This window comes from Malaclemys terrapin, chromosome 7 (genome assembly GCF_027887155.1).
Source record: "Malaclemys terrapin pileata isolate rMalTer1 chromosome 7, rMalTer1.hap1, whole genome shotgun sequence".
Lineage (NCBI taxonomy): Eukaryota > Metazoa > Chordata > Testudines > Emydidae > Malaclemys > Malaclemys terrapin.
The window spans coordinates 96,050,437-96,070,047 of record NC_071511.1 but is presented as its reverse complement, the minus strand read 5'-3'; positions in this window follow the sequence as shown (position 1 = coordinate 96,070,047).

Genomic DNA, 19,611 nt, shown 5'->3' with positions numbered 1-19,611 from the left:
TCAGCTGGATCCAGTTACACTAGTCCCATGGGAGCAACTGAATTAGATCTCTTTGTGTACTAGTTGCTAAGAGAGTTATTCTTAGATGCTAGAAAGACATGAATGGCTCATCTGTAAAGCAATTTATTGTCAACATTGTAACACCACCATCCTGTGAAGGAGTCATTTTTGAAACAAGACAGGCTTGATCATTTTGAGAAAACATGGAAAAATTTCTAAGAATTATGAAATTCAAACTCCACCCCCAAACACACCATGAGAAAAAGCATCAGTAAACAACAAGTCAGGCTATGATTTAGTCACGGGTATTTTTAGTAAAGTCATGGACAGGTCATGGGCAATAAACAAAAATTCACTGGCCCCTGACCTGTCCATGACTTGTACTATAAAATACCCCAGACTAAATCTTAGTGCTCTGAGGGCTCCAGGGTGCTGCAGATGCTCAGGCAAGGACAGGGGGGTGCTCCAGCGCACCTCTGCTGCTGCTCTGTGGGTGTGATCCTACAGGACATGCCACTGCTGCTCGGGGGGGGCCCTCTGGGGGCCCACTGCTGCTGCTCTGGGGGCAAGAGGGGGTACAGCCCAAGGACCCACTGCTGCTCTGGAACCACTGCTCCAGGGCAGTGCCCAGGAATGCTGCTTCTTTGGCAGCCCTGGGGCCAGTTGCCTGGGGCTGCTCGAGCAGTGGCCAGTGCAGCTGGCCCCAGGGTCACCCAAGCAGTGGCTGGTGTGGTTGGCCCTGGGGTCGGCCACACAGGCAGCTGCAGAAGTCATGGAGATCCCAGAAAGTCATGGAATCCGTGACTTCCATGAAAGACTCACAGCCTTAATAATATGAAATGGAAGGTATCCTAGGTTGCCATGGTGTGCACAAATAAAAGGAGAAAATAAGACAACGTTAAAACAGTAATATACAACAGTTTAGGGAAGTGGTTCTCAACCTTTCCAAGCTACTGTACCCCATTCAGGAGTCTGATTTGTCTTGTGTTACCACATTTCACCTCCCTTAAAAGCTACTTGCTTATAATATCAGACATAAAAATACAAAAAAGTGTCATAGCACACTATTACTGAAAAATTGCTTACATTTTCTTTACCATACTATAAGGAGTTGGACTCACCCCTGCGGCACCTCCTGCTGGTCGCCCTTGGGAAATTAGCTCATTTTCCGGCCAGGAGCACCCTCTGCAGGCTGGTGATCCGCCTTACCTCACCCTGGCCCCCGTGTCCCTCCCAGGACCACAGTGCCCCTTCACTAGGTTTCTGCCCCCCTTGAAGAACCCCTCAGTCTCAGGGTCTCCCCCCCACCCCAGGGGAACCCCCATCCACTAACCCCACCTCACCTCAGTGTATGGTTACTGCCAGTCACCATCTGGCCCCACTCCTTGGGGCAGACTGCAGTACATGCCACTCATCACAGGCAAGGTTGGGTTGTACCTGCTGCCCCTCTCTATAGCTGGGCTGCCCCACTGCAGCCCCCGTACTGGTCTTAGACCCACAGCTAGGCCTGCAGCCTGGGGGTTTTCCAGGCTGGAGCTCCCCAAGCCTTCCCCCAGACCTGCTCCACTCCCAGTACCCTGCTCAGCTCCCTTGCAGCCAGACCCTTCTCTCTCTACAAGCAGAGAGAGAGAGACGGTCTTCTTGAGTCATTGATAAAATTTTAGTTTGTATTGACTTTGCTAGTGCTTTTTACGTAGCCTGTTGAAAAAGTAGGCAAATACCTAGATGAAGGGATGTATCCCCTGGAAGACCTCTAAGTACCCCTTGTTGAGAACCACAGGTTTAGGGTAACTTATTCTGTTTGTTACACATAGCACATATAAATATATTATATTATTGAGGGGAGCCTTTAAACAATATAAACAATTTGAAGATATTAGCTATAAATCTTGTAAACACCAGTACATAAAATTCAAAAAATATTCCCCTTCTAAACCCCACCCCCATTTCTAAAAGAATACACACACTCAGTGGCTCTAGTTCAATTTTTAACCTCTTCCTGGAGTTTATTTTAAATAAAAGCAAAACTAGGCTGTTTTCCCTCTACAGGACCTCTGTAGATGTCCTTACTTCCTCTGCCCCAGACTATTCTGAGTTGGAACTAATAAATCATATCTAGTAGCTGTAAGGATGAGTCAGCAGAAGAGTTCTGCATGTCGATGCAGGGTCCTAGAACCTGACATGTGTTACCTAGATTTCACTAGAAACCAGCCAGGGTTACACTTATATTGGTTTTATTAAATGCTGCTATTGGATCAAACAGAAAAGGGATGCAGCTTATTCATGCACGCACACATTCAATGCATTCATACCCTCATGCACCTACACACTCATACAGGCAGAGAATTACCGGAGACAGCAGAGGAACCCAAGAAGCTGAAGCATAGTAGATCTGGTGTGTCCGCCTGTGGTCACGGGTCCGGGCCGGTGAGCAGGTCAAGAAGAAGAGAGGCTTGTGAGTGTGCTTTCTTCCTTTTATTGGAACTGGGTGGCTCCCGTCACATACAGTGAGTTTTCCTTCTGTGTCCATCACTGAGAATTCCTAGACCTCATTCTTTTCACGCATACCAGTTTCTTCTTTTCTTTACAGCACCCCGTGATTGATGCAATCTTCCCTGAGAAGGCAGACACACCTGGTTCCTGTCTCCGGGCTCTTTTCTCCTTGCAGTTCCTCTCCACCCAGTCCCCCCCACACACTCCCTTGTTCACACTCTCCCTGATCACGTGATGGAATATTGCAAAGCTTGGAGGTTATACAAGTGTTAACTGAAAAGGTTACAAAGCTTGCAAAAGTTAGCATAGCCTTTTAAATTTTGTAACAATGACTAAAAGTTACAAAAGGTTACAGAACTTAATACTAGCAATGACAGAAAAGTTACAAATCTTACAATTGCATTCTACTGGATTGAGCAGAGGCTTTACACAACAACATGTTGTTATTTGCAGTGTTGTTATAGCCAGGTTGATCCCGGGATATTAGAAATACAAAATGGGCAAGTTATTGGAGTTGATCCAATACAAGATATTACCTCATCCTCCTTGTCTCTCACATAATAAGATAACTATACTGTATTCTTTGACCAAATATGAAGAAAAGGCTTGTTCCACAGTTACAAGTTGATATTGCAGAGTTTTTGTGCTATGATTTTGAGAACAGTGGCACTATTAAAGGAACTAAGAAAAACCAAAAAGCTATATGGTGCTGCTTCATAAAAATAAATAACCATTTCTGTGGTAAGCTAATATAATCAGAAAAACACCACAGGAGACCACAAAGCTACTTTGCAGATTCAGCCATCAACTGTAATTAATACATGTTATGGTGTTGTAACATATAACTATATAAAAGTATATCATAAGAGTATAACAAGAACGGATTTTAAGCCTATAGATGCTGGTATTGCTGAAAACATGCAAAAGTAAACCAGTAAATAAAAAGTTAAGCAAGACCGAAGGTCTGAGAAAACACTTGCATCCTTCCCTGTGACTGTACAGGAACAGGGGAGCATGTAGGGCATAGGAGGCTCAGGACTGGCCTTGTGAGAAATGTTAGTACAGTCACTACATGTGAGCAGGCAATGATAATTTCCATGAAGTGCAACCAAATGTTGTAGGCAAGAGGAAGAATGAGAGGGCCAACACAGCATATTACTGATGGGCAACATTTTCTTTGTCCACAGCTCAAAAACAGCCTGCAAAATCAACATAATTCTATTAGAGAAAGCAGCGACGCATGAAGCTAGTAAGATGGGGGAATAGATAAAAAGACAAAAAGTGATCAAGCCAGGAGCAAAACCAAACCAATGTAAATGTATGTAAAAACATGTAAATCTGCTGTATCCCTAATATCACCGTTTATCAGATAACCAATATTGTCTCATTGTTTCCTTGTATTCCCCTATTTGTTTGTATCCATTTGTAGTCTCTTGGCTGATCTTCGTAAGCTCTTTGGGGCAGAAACTCTTTTTGTTCTGTGTTTGCAGAGCACCTAGCACAATGGGGTTCTAATCCATGACAGGGGCTCCTAGGCTCTACAAGTAGCTATCAGTGCCACTACAAGCAAAAAAACAAAAACAAAACAGGGGAAGGGGGGATGGTACCTATAGTGACAGATTTCCACTTCTGATCCAGCGATGCCTCAAAATCATCTTCACTCCTGGCATCTGCTCCTTGCAGAGTCCAGCCTCCTGGACTCAAATTATCTAGTAACAGACAGACAAACCAAATAAAGTGTTTAGTTCTTAGCTACTGTTCCCCCCCCACCCCACCCTCAGTGCAGTATTTGGTAATGACAGCGGTGGAAGTCATCAGAAAGCAGGGAAGAACATGCTTTACTTTTAATTCTTGACAGGGCTTAATTCTCCATACTACAGTTCCCATGAACAATTCAGATAATCTAATGCAGGGCTGACTCTGTGTGTCCACATATGCATGCATGCAACAAAATGATACAACATCCTGAAAAATTAAATAAAAACACAATCTTCTTGAAAATGCAGAGCACTTGACAGCCTTTGCTGTCAAGGAAGCAGAGCAGTTGTGCTCAATTGAAAGAGAAACTGATGCAAGTAGTTGTCTTACATTTATTCTTCAACACTCTCTCTGCAAAAAAACTTGGATAGCATGATGAGTACAAATCACTCCCTTTTATTGCTGCATAAAACTAGAGCAGGACTTGGATGACAAACAAAGTAGAATTAGAGGTGATGAGCAGAAGGACATGCCTTAAATCATCTATTCTAGACATTTTCTCTTGTGCAGTAGTGTGGTGCACAGATTCAGTGCACTCTTATGGGGTGGGACCTCAAAAATTGTAAGTTGAATGCCCAGAAATTAACAATGAACTCCCTTAATGGTGCTTATTAGAGCCTCTTAGAAAATGGGGAGGGGAGTTCCACTGAGAGTGTCATAGGTTTCACCCCCACTCTGGACTTAAGAGTACAGATATGGGGACCTGCATGTGAACCCCTAAAGCAAATTACCAGTTTAGATCTGGTTTTGCTGCCACCGCTCTCAAGTTCTAACTCCTTTCCCGGGTAGCCTTGAGAGACTTCACCACTTTCCTGGTGAACACCAATCCAAACCCTTGGATCTTAACACAAGGAGAATTTAACCATCCCCCCTCCTTTCCCCCCACCAATTCCTGGTGAGTCCAGATCCAATCCCCTTGGATCTTAACACAAGGGGGAAAAAATCAGGTTCTTAAAAATAAGACTTTTAATTAAAGAAAAGAAAGGTAAAAGAAAACCCTCTGGGAGATAGCATACCAGCTGATCTCACAGACAACAGATTCAAAACACAGAGGATGTTCCCCTGGGCAAAAACTTAGTTACACAAAAAATACCCAATTTGATTATTCGCTAATGCACAAGACAAGTTACAAAGAAAATAAACATAAACCTATTTATTCCCTTCACTAATACTCACTACTTGATAAGAGGCTGATTTCTGGAGCTTTCCCACTCCAGTCAAAACTGAAAATTAAACTCTAAATAAAGGAAACTTCCCTCCTTCCTTTTGAAGGATCTTATCCCCCCCCATTGGTTCCTCTGGTCAGGTGTCAGCTAGGCTAGGTGAACTTCTTAACCCTTTACAGGTAAAAGAGGCATTAACCCTTAACTATCTGTTTATGAGAGTTTTGACTTTTTGTTTTAAAAAAAAAAAAAAAAAAAAAAAAACACGCACACCAAACCAAAAAAAACCCCACACACCACACCACCAACTGAACATTTTCACATGCGAAGTTTTTGGTTTTCAGCCAAAGTTTTTGTTTAATCAAACTCAATACATCAAAACACTTTTAATGGAAAATTTTCAACCAACCCTAGCGTTTATGAATGTGCGTTCATGCATATATACAAGTCACAGGATCATCTGGCATCCTGTTCTTCCCATTTGTTATTAATAAAGTTTATTCAAAAAACTGTGAGCTTCGCTGCAGCTTCTTTGGATGATGGCCTAAAGATGCATCAGTAAACGCACCCTTACTCAAGGCGCTATCCAGGTTTGAGGCGTCAAGAGTTTCATGAGACTTCTGGTGTCCATAACACAGAATGCATTCTGAGTTGTCATTAATGAACCAAGTAGCATTAGAATATTTCACAGAGGGAAAATAATTTTAAAAAGTAATTTAAACCTTATTTGTGTGATTAATGTCCCCCACACCCTTTTGGCACATATTTCTGGGCTTCACTCATCATCTCAGCTTTGCAGTTCACTTTTAAAATGAACAACAGCATAGGGCATGGCTACATGTGCAGATGTGGAGCACTTTGAGTTAAACCAGCCTTCGTAGAGTGCAGTAGGGAAAGCACTGCAGTCTGTCCACACTGACAGCGTCAAGCACACTGGCGTGGCCACATTTGCAGCGGCAATGGGAGTGATGCATTATGGGCAGCTATCCAGCATGCAAGTGACTGCAACATGCTTTTAAAATGGAAGGGGTGGGGTGGAGTGTAGTGTAACAGGGAGTGTGTTGTGTATGTGGGGGGAGAGAGTGGTTTTTTGGGGGGCTGAGAGCGTGTCAGCATGCTGTCTTGTAAGTTCAGACAGCAGCAGACCTCCACCTCCCCTGCCCACCACACACACACACACACACACACACACACACACACAGCATTCCTCAGTAACAGCTTGCATGCCGGCTGTCAGAAACGGAGCTTTGAAAGGGCATTTTCCACATTCCTACAGGAGTTCAAAACAATGACAAGAGCGGCCACTTGACTTAAGGGGATTATGGGACCGTTCTGGAGGCCGATCAGAGCACAGTAACGCAATACCGCGTTGTAGCCAAGGCGCAGCAAACGTTATTCCTCTCGCCGAGGTGGAGTACCAGCAGCACTGTAACCGCGGAGTCAGAGCGCTCTACATGCCTTGCCAGTGTGGACGGGTCGTGAGCTAGTGCGCCCAGGGCTCCTTTATTGTGCTGTAACTTGGAAGTGTAGCAAAGCCCCTAGATTCACAGATTCTAAGGCCAGAAGGGACTATTGTAATCATCTAGTCAGGCCTACTATATAGCACTTCCCCAAAATAATTCCTGGAGCATATCTTTTAGAAAAACATCCACTCTTGGTCTAAAAATTGTCAGTGTTGAAGAATCCATGACCTTTGGTAAATTGTTCCAATGGTTAATTACTCTCACTATTAAGAATTAACATCTTATTTCCAGTCTGAATTTTTCTAGCAAAAGGGATATAAAACAAAGTAATCTGCATACTGACAGTACGTTGGTCTTCTCAGTAAAGGACAGAACGCTTGTATTTAACAATTATAATATTTTCATTTAAATATGGTAGAACACAGTAACCAGGGGCTGCTGCCTACTGCAGTTCCTTGAGCTGTCGCTGCAGTCCAGAATCCTGCCTCCCAAGATGGTGAGTCACCTTTGGTCACTGAGCCGCACCTAACATTCTTACACAACAGCTGTTCCTCATGCAGCAATTATTTCACAGTAATAAACAGTAGGCAAATCCTGTCTTCAGAAATGAATGTATGTGCGGCTCCTGAAAATCCTCTGTGATTTAACTAGTCTTAATTTCCATTTTTTATTTGTTACTTCTGTACCTATTCCTAGTTCCTGAGAGCACACGGTGATAACTTTAAACATCTCAGGTATTCAGGACACAGTTCTCAATATACTAGCCATTCACAAGTTGAGAATTCCCACTTATGGATTCCAGATCAGAATCTGCAACTACATACTTTGCCAGTCACGTGGTAACATTTTGCAGAGTCATAATTATAAAGAAAGTCACATGATTACTGTTAGTAGAAAAGATTCTCACACAAAGTTAAGGTTGTGTTGAGATCTGCAGTTTAAACAGGACTAAAATCCCTATGTTTATGAAAGGATAAATCTTCACTAACTTTCACAAAGGAAATTCTCCCTTTTTGAAATTTTGCCTGAACACCAGCACTGCTAATCCCCAGCTTCAAAAATCATGAGTCAGACCCAAAAAGTCATGACAGGGTTTTTTTTAAATTAAGTTGTCTTTTTTGGTCTGCCTTTTGATTTTTGAACTCCCCCTGCCCATCCTCAGTATGTGTTTATATAGTGATTTTGATCTCCCTTGCAGGAACTTCAACCACCACATTTTCCTCTCCCACTGCCCAGCAATTAATTCTGACCCCACCCAACCCCCACCCCTAAGTTCAGTCTCCCCATTAATTCAACCACCAATCCCCAACAGTTCAACACTCCCACCTCCCCATCAGTTCTGCCCCCTTACCCCACCATCCATTCTACTCCACATCAGTCGAGCCTCTTCAGCCCTCACATCAGTTCTCCCCCTCCCAGCCTCACCTGTGCTCCTCCTGAAGCTCTTCACCCCTCTCCCAGTCTTCAGGAGGCTGCTGGAGGATCCCTGCCCCTTTGAGGCTGGAGAGGGACAAGCTCCAAGGAACTGTGTCTCTTCCTTCCCAGACCTGGTATTACAGAGAGAGAGAGAGAGAGAGAGGGGAGGAGCAGCGGCACCCTTCCATTGCTCACAGGAGAAAAGGAAGGAGCAAAGCCCCCTGAATTGCTTGGTTCATTCTGCTACCTCTTCCCCCTTTCCCTCCTGTGAGAATGGAGTCACTCCTGAGGGGGAAGAGAGCTCTGCTGTTGGCCACTCTTCCCCAGGAGGCAGGGCATTGGGGAAAAACAGCCAATCAGAGGGGTTTTCCCCTAGACAGAGCTGAAATTCACCATAAGACTCGAGTTTCTGGCCTCGTGGCTTCAATCTGGGGGGAAAGTCTTCCAACTCTTGCAATTTTGTTGCAAGTCACAATGTTAACACTGGCATGAGGTTTGGTCTTTCCCCAGCTAAAGAGCCACAAAAATCACAAACTCCAAATCTCTCTCTCACACTCTGATATCTCAGAGAGTGGGCATTTTCCCCATTTTGATATTAAACACAAATTATATGCACCTAATTTATCACAATCTATTTGATTGATTTAGATTTAAAGACTTCATAGAGAGTGCACAGAATTCTGAGCGGTGTTCAGTGTGCAAGCATAATGAGATAGTTGTACTACATTGGCTTTCTCAGGCTTTATTCCTTCCTTCCCATGTACCAGTCCTCTCCCATCAAGCACTTTCTGAAAATAGCATTCTCTATATCCATAGACATTACCCTACACATAATCATATTATACTATAATGCCTCCTTGCGACAGGATCCACTCACCACTAGGGGTACTTCCTCCTGGCTACTCCGGGGAATCAGTTCTTTCCAGATCCAATGTCCCCTTCCTCTGATCACTGCACACCCAGTCATCTCTCTCACTCTTGGAGATTCAGGGTGTTCTGTCTTTGTGACTTGGCCCTCTAGCCAGGTCATTATGGTCCTCCACTTCCTGGATAACATTATTTCCTTACAAACAGTCTCAGGCAGTCTTCTCATTCAATGACCTGATGGTGCCACTTCCCCAGGGGCTGATAGGAGAACTTGAGCTCACCCTCTACTCCAAGTTCCAGATCAGGACACTCTAATCAGCAGCCAAGATCTGCACCTTCCTAAACTTTGCTGCCTTTTCTCTGAGCCTTTCCCACACCTTCTGGCTCTCCCCATCTCTGGGTTTGCCAGCCCAAACTCCTTTCTCCTAGTGAGGGACTGTAGACTAAATTTCATAGCCCCAAATATACCTACTTTCCCCCAAGGAAGTGGCTGCAAACTACTTCCTACAACCTCCTTCTAGTGCCAACTTCCTGGCTTTATACCAACCCTACTTGTTCCTCCTCAGCTGGGCTTTTCTCTCAGCCTAAATATCCCCCAGCTTGCAGCCTAATAGGTTAATTGGCTGCTCTGGCCTACATTGATGCCTTCAGGGCAAGAATGGGGAACACACTCCATCAAAATTGTATTATTGGATAATTATTTATTGTAACAGAGAGCCCTTGACATAAACATAAAAGCACAATATTGAGAAGTTACATAATCAAAGAAAGCAGCAACAACATTTCTCCTTGCCTATGTCCCCAGCATATCCACAAAAGTCTATTTGAGCTCTGCCAAGAAAAAACAGCAGAACTGCTCAGAATCATCTGCTGCTTCTGTTTTCCAGTGCACAAGAGGCAGCTGCCCCTGCAGTGGAGTTCCATACTCCAAGTCTCTGACCGCTTAGGATATGTCTATACTGCAAAAAAAGGTGTGTTCTTAACTCAGTTTTGCTAACCTGTGTTAGCTAACTCAGGTTAAAATAACAGTGAAGAGATAGCACCTTGACTCTTCTTAACTCAGGTTAGCAGCTCAAGTTCAAGCCTTTAGGGCAGGCTAGGGTCAAACTCAAGCTGCTAACCTGAGTTAGAAGCTGAGTTGCCATATCTTCACTGCTATTTTAATCTGAGTTAGCTACAGGTTAGCTAACCCAACTTAACACTTTTTTTTTTTTTTTTTTTTTTTTTTGTAGTCAGACATCCCCTTAGGGTGCAACTCTCTCCCTTTCCTAGTCCTTTTCCATTCTGTCCAAGCCCAAATAACATGGGCACATGGAGGGGCTCTGGAGAGGGAGAGTATTGAAGCACAAGTTGTCAGATAGTCAGAGCTTGGATGTCTGCTACAGAAGCAGCTGCTTCATCTGATGAAATTCCTGTGGTGCAACCATGGGGAGTCACAAAATCCCAGTTCCTCAATAGGCACAATTACTTGCTGAATTACTTTATACATGGTTCTCATTTACAGTAAATGATCTGAAAAGGAAGAGTTTTATCCATGTAAAACTTTGAACATTTTAAATATTCTTGATATAAAATTTTAAGCACTTTATGTTTTCAGTATGGGTACCCCCTTTGTCCCCATTCCCTCCACTGTCCACCTCCTTGATATAACTTCATATTCCCACAGCTCCTTTGTACTTGCTAAAGACTGGAAGAAGGAAACCTGCTTGAATGGGCCTCATAATATCTCAGCTCACATGGCTTTAATCATCATCGCTATCCTGATTACAAGCAAATCGCTCTTTCCCCATTAAATGTCTCTTTCCATCCAATCCAATACTTCAGTCTGTCTCTCTGATGTGTCTTCTTGAATGTCTTGTTATCATCTTAAACTGAACATGGCCAAAATTCAACTCCTTATCTTCACTCCCAAACCTTCCCCCCATCTCTTTCATCTTAAAATCACCATTGTGAAAGTAGAATGAATTATATTGTCAAAATAGAATGGATTAAAGAAATGCTGTATGTACCTTTAAGCAGAAATAAGGCATGCTGAAATACAGGTGTCAGGAAAAGGAACATTAAGACATAAACAATGAGTCTGCTTAAGCTAATGGTGAAACATCAGCTGGAGATCTGTAAAAGTTAGTAAAAAAATTGAATATGTATGTCTAGCCTCTGGTAAACTTGTCAGTTCTGCTTTCTTTGTTCTCTTGTTAAGTTTGCGCCCTTTTTATCTGTATAAAATAAGGTAGTGTGGGTCGTGGAGGGTGCTCACATTATCTGAGTGTTATTAGCAGAGTGCTGTGCTAATAAAAGAGTGGTCTGACAAACTGTGAGTCCTGAGTCTAACTTTGACACCATCTTACCCAGCACTCAGATCTGGAATCTCAGGGTTATTTCTGACTCAGCCTCTCCCTTGCCCCAAATGTCCAGACCATATTCAAATCCTGATCAGCATCTTCTCAAAATCTCCAGAATGTTTCCTTTTCTTTCCACCCTCACAGCCAAATCTTATGTTCAGGCCATCATTATATCCTGTCTTCACTACAACTGCACCCTCCTTTCTGATCTCCTAAATCCACACATTGACCCCCATCTGTCTATACAAAATGCAGCTACTAATGTCATGATCCTTACCTCTTGATTTGTTCATGTAACTCTCCTCTTTGAATCCTTCCACTGGATATCCATCCACTATATCTTCAGATTTAAGCTTCCTGACCCAGATTCACAAAGGCACAGTACTTAGGTGTCTAAACCCCAGATTTAGGAGCCTAAGCCCCAGTTTTAGCCTCCACTGTGATCCACAAAATTTCCACTTGGCTCATGCCAAATCCTGTTGATGTTTTAATGACAGGTTTCAGAGTAGCAGCCGTGTTAGTCTGTATCCTCAAAAAGAACAGGAGTACTTGTGGCACCTTAGAGACTAACAAATTTATTAGAGCATAATAAATGCTTATGCTCTAATAAATTTGTTAGTCTCTAAAGTGCCACAAGTACTTCTGTTCTTTTTGATGTTTTAACTCACTTAGCACCTAATTTTCCATTGTAGAAGTTCCGTGTGTGCCTAAATTTCTGCCTCTGGGTGTGCATACAGCTGCCTCACTCTAGGCACTTGGATACCTATCTCCCACCAAGGCCCCAATGTGATCCACAGGAAGATAGGCAGAGGAGCGCCTGTCTTTTCTGCAGGGCCTCATCCCATTAGTGTGCACTTTTATACACACTGGATGATTTGACCCTGGATGAGTAAATAATCATCAAAGAAAACAGGATTTTATAGTTTTATACACACTGGATGATTTGACCCTGGATGAGTAAATAATCATCAAAGAAAACAGGATTTTATAGTTTTATAGCTAATCTCATGATGTTATTGCACTCCAACCACTAGTACAGAGCAGTCATATCACAGCGTACAGTAAGTGAACAAGAACACTCCAAGGTTGCATGAGTTTGGCAACTGAAATGACCCCAGTACAATTAAACCAGGAGAGAGGACAATTGCTGGGTAACACTAAATCCAGATTGCCAAAGTAGAAAAAATTATATGTTGCTTTCCTGGAAAATCCTTAAATAGAGCAAGAGCTAAGATACATTCAGTCAGATTAAATAATCAACAAACAAACACCACCACCAAACAGTAAAACACCTGCCACATTTCATTTACCAGAAAGGAGAATTATCCACATTCTAAGTGTTGCTGTAGCCTATCTGGTTGCTATGCCGAAGTTAACATTCAAAATGTAGAGACCTAAGTAACTAGAAGTAATAACCTTAACAATGTACACTGAATCAAGTGATCCTAGGAGTTTTATACATTTATGAATTCATTGCATTACATGAACACTGTTACAGGGCCTCATGGAAAGCAGGATTTCTATCTGAGCTGTCATCAGTTACTGCCAGTATACTTCTTTTATCCATTGTAGCCGCTGCAGGTCCAGATGTCACACATATCATTTCATCTTATGATGGCAAAGTCCCATTGTCAGCACTAAATTGCTTTTACTTTGGTGTGGTGAGTACCACTTTAATTTATAAAGTTAGCTTTTTTATGTAAATAGAGGCAAGATTGTCTAATTTCTATACATCCTCCACATCTATTTTCCCCCAAAGATGACTGTCAAAAGATCCAGATGATACAGCAGATTTTTCCACCAGTCACAGCTCCAATTTAGACATTGATTTCCCGTTCTAATTCATATAAAGAATAAGAAATTCCAACCTAGCTAATAAGAGAGGTAAGGTGGGTGAGGTAAATATCTTTTATTGGACAACTTCTGTGGGTGAGAGAGACAAGCTTTCAAGCATACATAGAGCTCTTCTTCAGGTCTGGGAAACATATTCAGGCCTGGTCTACACTAAAAAATTAAGTTGGCTTAATTACATCACTCAGGGATGTGAAAAATTCACACCCCTGAATGGCGCAGTTAAGCCAACCAAACCTAACTCCTGTTGCAGACAATGCTAGGCCTCTCAGGGGGGTGGATTATCTATATTGATGGGCGAACCCCTCCCATCAGTGCAGGTAGTATCTACACTGAAACGCTACAGCAACGCAGCTTCAGCGGTGCAGCTGTGCCGCTGTCGCATTTCAAGCCCTCAGAGTGTTGCAGCTAAATACAAGGTTGAATGGATAGTTTAGAATAAGTAAAAAGCAAGAGAGGGTCCTGTGGCACCTTTGAGACTAACAGAAGTATTGGGAGCATAAGGCTTGCATCTGAAGAAGTGAGGTTCTTACCCACGAAAGCTTATGCTCCCAATACTTCTGTTAGTCTCAAAGGTGCCACAGGACCCTCTCTTGCTTTTTACAGATTCAGACTAACACGGCTACCCCTCTGATACTTAGAATAAGTAGTTAACACATATGTTAAGGGACCATTCAAGGTGAAGTGGTCCATTAATACTCCTTTAGTCACAGGGGAGAAAGAAGGAAGGGAGAAAAAAATGACAGCTTGGGGGGTGGTTGTTAGTGGTTTATTGATTGTTGTAATAAGCCATAAATCCAATGTCTCTATTCAGTCCAGGATTTGTAGTGCCTAACAAAGTTATTAATTTAAGTTCCTAGACTCATCTTGGGCTGTAGTCCACGAAAGCTTATGCTCTAATAAATTTGTTAGTCTCTAAGGTGCCACAAGTACTCCTGTTCTTTTTGCGGATACAGACTAACACGGCTGCTACTCTGAACCCTTTTTAAAGTGTTGTGCAGATTTCCTTTGAGAATAAGGACTAAGAGGCATAGCAGGTGCTTAGCACACACAGGCAGCCAAGCTCCCCTCCTTCCCTCCCTCCCACTCACTCCACTCCACTCCCGCCAGCCAGTGGCTCCTGCGGATCAACTCCTCTCCCTCCCTCCCAGCACCTCCTGCACACTGCAGAACAACTGTTCCGTGGTGGTGTGCAGGAGGTGCTGGGAGGGAGAGGGAGGAGTGGGGATGGGGTGCACTCAGGGGAGGGGGCAGAAAGAGGCATCAGGGCGGGGGTGGAGTGGGGGTGGGAATGGGGCCTTGAGGGAAGGGGTGTAGTGGGGCAAGGCCTGGGGCTGAGCAGGGGTTGAACACCCCTGGGGAAAATTAGAAGCCAGCACCTGTGCTAAGAGGTCAGATACAGAGTGATCATTTTGTGAAAACTGTTCACCCTCAGGTAATGTGTTTTTGTCTTTTATTATTTTTCTGTACGTTCATTTAGTGCATTGGATGAGGTATACCACATGTTGTGATAGGCATGTGTAGGACCAATGGATCTCGAAAGGAATGTTGTGGGGGGGGGCGGGTGTTGATAATCATAGTAGTGGAAATACGTCTACAGGTTTTGCATCTGTTGTTCTGTCAGGGTCTGGTGCTGCTTTGAGTTGGTGTGTCCTGGTGTGTGGGGAGCTTGCTTCTGATGCTGATCAATACTGTCTCATTGTTTTCTTTGTAATCCCCCTCTGTCAGTCTGTACCCATCTGTTGTCTCTTGTCTTCTACTAAGGGCTGTGCCTCTGTAGCACTTCGGTATAGACACTCCCTATGTGGATGGGAGTGATTCTCCCGTCAGCATAGGTAATCCACCTCCCCAAGAGGAGGTATTCTTCTGTTGATCTAGTACTGTCTACACTAGGGGTTAGGTAGTCTTAACTATATCGCACAGGGGTGTGGATTTTTCACACCACTGAGCGATCAATGTAGCTGGATTGACCTAACTTTTTAGTGTAGCCCAGGCTTAGGCCGTGTCTGCACTACCACTTATGTCAGCAAAACTTATGTCGTTCAGGGGTGTGAAAAAACACACTCCTGAGTGACATACATTTTGCTGGCATAAATGGTAGTGTGCACAGCGCTATGTCAGCAAGAAAGCTTCTCCCACCGACATAGCTACTGCCACTTGCTGAAGTGGTTTTATTATGTCGACAGGAGAGTTCTCTCCCATCCGCATAGAGCAGCTAAACGAGCGATCTTACAGCAGCACAGCTGCATCAGTACAGCTGTGCCATTGTAAGCTCGCTAGTGTAGACGTGGCCTAAGATTGTAAATCCTTTGAGGCTCAGGCTGCCTTTTTGTTTTGTATTAAAGGCAGTATATAGGGTAAAAAGTACATTAGACTTTTAAAATTTCTTTCAACTTAAATAATCTCAGGTGTTAATGACAAGAGACAAGAAATGTTAAGAAAAAAATTAATTTTAAAGACCCTTTAACATTGGCTATCAGCCTTAATGAAATGTTTCATAATATACATTATCATAGTGATAGTGAAATCTAACTTTATAAAAACATGTATCATTCACTTATACAATTGTGAAGGCACCTCCCAGTATATCTGTGTCTACAATAGAGAACTGAACTGTTTCCAATTAAGCCTGTTAAAATGTACCAGTTTAAGCACAAATAGTTCATTGCGTCAACATTAGCCATACTGAATAAGTTACAAGTTTAGTAACCCTTGCAGTTTTGCCATGCTTCCACATAAATGCTGTTTTATACCACTTTCAATCCTCTCTGGGCACCTATCCCATAATTCATGTTACAGCTCCCAGAAGCAATGGTATGTAGGGGATTCCAAAAGGCCTGGTGCCCAAGACAACTGTGGGAATAGAGGACAAACTCCCACAATCCCATAGAAAAATTCATTTATTGCCTGTGCCACTTTCTGACCATGAAGGTCAGGAGGAATGCTCAGCAAGAAAGTTTTCTGTTGGATAAGGGTAAAATATATGCTGGAATTTTTGAGAAGCCAGTACAAGGAGTCTGAGGTAGTATTATTAGAGAGCCAGGGACTGAGACCAGGAGCTCACCAAGCAGGTAAGCAAACATAGCTACCAAGAAAGCAGATGACTCTACTGTACTTGTGGAGAAGTTTTACTGGGTGAAGTAGCACTGCTGGGTCTGTATCTAGGTGACAGATTGTTGGTGACATTTTGTCCTCAAGACCGATGATGATAAGCAATGGCTGCAGAAATTCTAGATTTGGAAGTAAATTTTCCTGGAACTCATGTTGAGCCTGACCTAAAACTGCAACTACAAACCAACAGAATGAGAGTCCTGCTTCCCATAGAAAAGATGGTGGTGATAGCCCTGTGAAAGATGGCTACCCCCAGTTGCTAATGGCCATATGGAAAGCAGTTTCCTTAAGGAAATCCGAGGTGGCCACTGTTGTGGTGGAGGTTTGCAGGGCACTGTGCTGCAGGACAGATTATCTGATCTACTAAGACCACTTTGCTCTGGAAATTACACAAGTGGTGGAAGTTAGCGTAGGCCCCTGCTAACTTCTGCCAGGGCTTAGTGACTGGAGGTCAGGGAGCTGAAATCTGTGCCCTCTAGCCATGAGTGACCACTAGTAGAGAGTCAACACCAAGATATTTCAGGGGGGTTGTGATCAATGTGCAGAGGGCAATCAGTTCTTAGAACAATAAGTTTCTCTAGTATAGCAAGGCTTTATATACACTTTAACAGCTGCATATAAAGATGATTTGTAATATATATTTCATGCATCTACATGTCTTTCCTGTCTCGGGCACCCTGCCTGCAAATTATATTTGACTGCTGATTACTTTGGGCAGCTGCACTGCCCTAACATTCTGGAAATGCTCCCCTTCTTCAGAGAGGGCTGTGTTTTACAAATAGACTTTGGAAGCTTTTGACATGAGACAAGTCTGGCAGTTTTACTGGGAACTTGACCAGCAGCAAATAGAATGCTTTCTATATCTTGGCATAAACAAACACTGCCCTGAGATGCTCCTATTTAAAATGAACCCAGGAAGATGGGGCAGAGAGAACATTTCCTTGAATCTCCTCCTACAGTGCAGTATTTGGTACTAACTCTGGCACATCTATAAATTTGTCTCAAATGATGGATCTAGCCGTCATAGACAGAATCCTGTGTGACACTCTGTACCTCAGAGGAACACCCTACACCCCCATGTTATCTTTATAAAATGATTGTGTGGTAGCCAATGCAAAGTTTGTCATGTTGGGTGTCTTCGGAAGGCTCATGATGTACTGAGCATGGTTGTTATAGTGATGTTATAGTAATTGTTGTTATAGTAATGTTATAGGTTATAATTTCATGTATGTAGTTATGAGGCTGAAAATGTATCCTCATGGCTTAAAATAAGCCCAGGCAAAAACTCTCCAAGAGCAAAAAGGCAGTTCACACCTCCTCAGGGCAGGTATGGGATGAACCGAGCCCAGCCTCACAGGAACAAAGGACGCTGGCCTAGGCAGCAACAAAAGAATCTGTTAGACTCTCAAGAGACTCACACCCCCTTCCTTTGGTCAGTTTGGAACTGCGATGAGGTAATGCTCACCTGACTCTGAAGGGGGAGGGAGGGCAAAGCCAAAAGGGAAGAAAGGACATGATAAAAGGGAGAGACATTTGCCATGCTCTCTCTCTCTCTTCCACCTACATCTACAGACACCACACCAAGTGACTGAAGCACTGATCAAAGGGGAGAGCCTGGCTGAAGAGCAACCAGCCAGGCTGTGGTGAGAAGCATCTAAGTTTGTAAGGGCATTGAAAGCGTTGGGGGCAAGGGCAAGATCAGCTTAGAATGAGTTTTGCTTTTATTTCATTTGAGCCTGACCTGTTATGCTTTGACTTATAATCACTTAAAATCTATCTTTATAGTTAATAAATCTGTTTGTTTTTTCTATCTGAAGCAGTGCATTTGGTTTGAAGCGTGTGAGAGACTCCCCTGGGGATAACAAGCCTAGTACATATCAATTTCTTTGTTAAATTGACAAAGTCATATAAGCTTGCAGCATCCAGCGGGCATAACTAGACACGCAAGACGGAGGTTCCTAGGTTGTGTCTGGGACTGGGGATATTGGCTAATGTCATTCGCTTGCAAGTAGCTGGGAGCAGCTTACATGCCATAGGCTGTGCGCAAACAGGCCAGGAGCAGGGGCGGCTCCAGGCACCAGCGCACCAAGCGCATGCCTGGGGCGGCAAGCCGTGGGGGGGCGGCCTGCTGGCCTCCGGCGGACCTCTTCGGCGGCATGCCTGGGGGAGGTCCACCGGTCCCGCAGCTTCGGCGGCAGGTACACCAAAGGCGCGGGACCAGTGGACCTCCCGCAGGCATGCCGCCGAATCTGCGTTACCAGCGGACCTTCCGCAGGCATGCCGCTGAAGACTGCCGTGCTTGGGGCGGCAAAATACATAGAGCCGCCCCTGCCCAGGAGTGGGGGTTCTCACAGCAGAGCAGGGTAAGGCTGGCTCCCAGAGTCAAGGATTGGAATGACCTAGCAGATCACCGGTCCAGATAACACCAGAGGGGAACATCACACCCTGCCGCCGAGACTGTCCCTTTTTTTCTGAATAAAACTTTCTTTTAAAAGGATTTTTTCTCCTTTTCCCCTCATTCTTCTTGTATAATGACTCATGGTTATGTAGAAAGGGGGAAACTCCCTCTTTTCTTAGAGCAGGTCCACATTTACAATGGTGCATCGGCAGCTGCTGCACTGCTTAAGTGAAGATTCTCCTGTCAGCACAGGAGCATATCTCCCATCAGCACTGTTAGCTACTGCCTCTCGGGGAGGTGGTTTGTGTCAGTGGGAGAAGCTCTGCCGTTGACATAGCACTGTTTATGTGTGGGGGAGGCAAGGTTGGTATAACTATGTAGTTCAGGGGTGTGGATTTATCACACCTCTGAACGACATAGTTTTATCGATATAGGTCTGTAATGTAGACTTGGCCTTAGTTTTCTGAGACCAGGGGTTTCTTTTCCATTTCAGTGTCTTTCCATTAACTTTAATGGACCTTCATTTATTTTTTCCTGGATTGTATAATTCTAGGTGCTTGGAGCTAGTCTCATTTGATTGCGGAGGCAGCCCCTCCCTGCCTGGCTCATTTGGCCACCTTCCTGTTGTGAGGTGGAGCTTGACTATTGCAGGACAAATGATAAGCGCCGTTTTATATCTACACAAATACATACATTCAAAACCACTGGGTATATAAAGGTCACAATGACCATCAAGTTCAGAACATTAC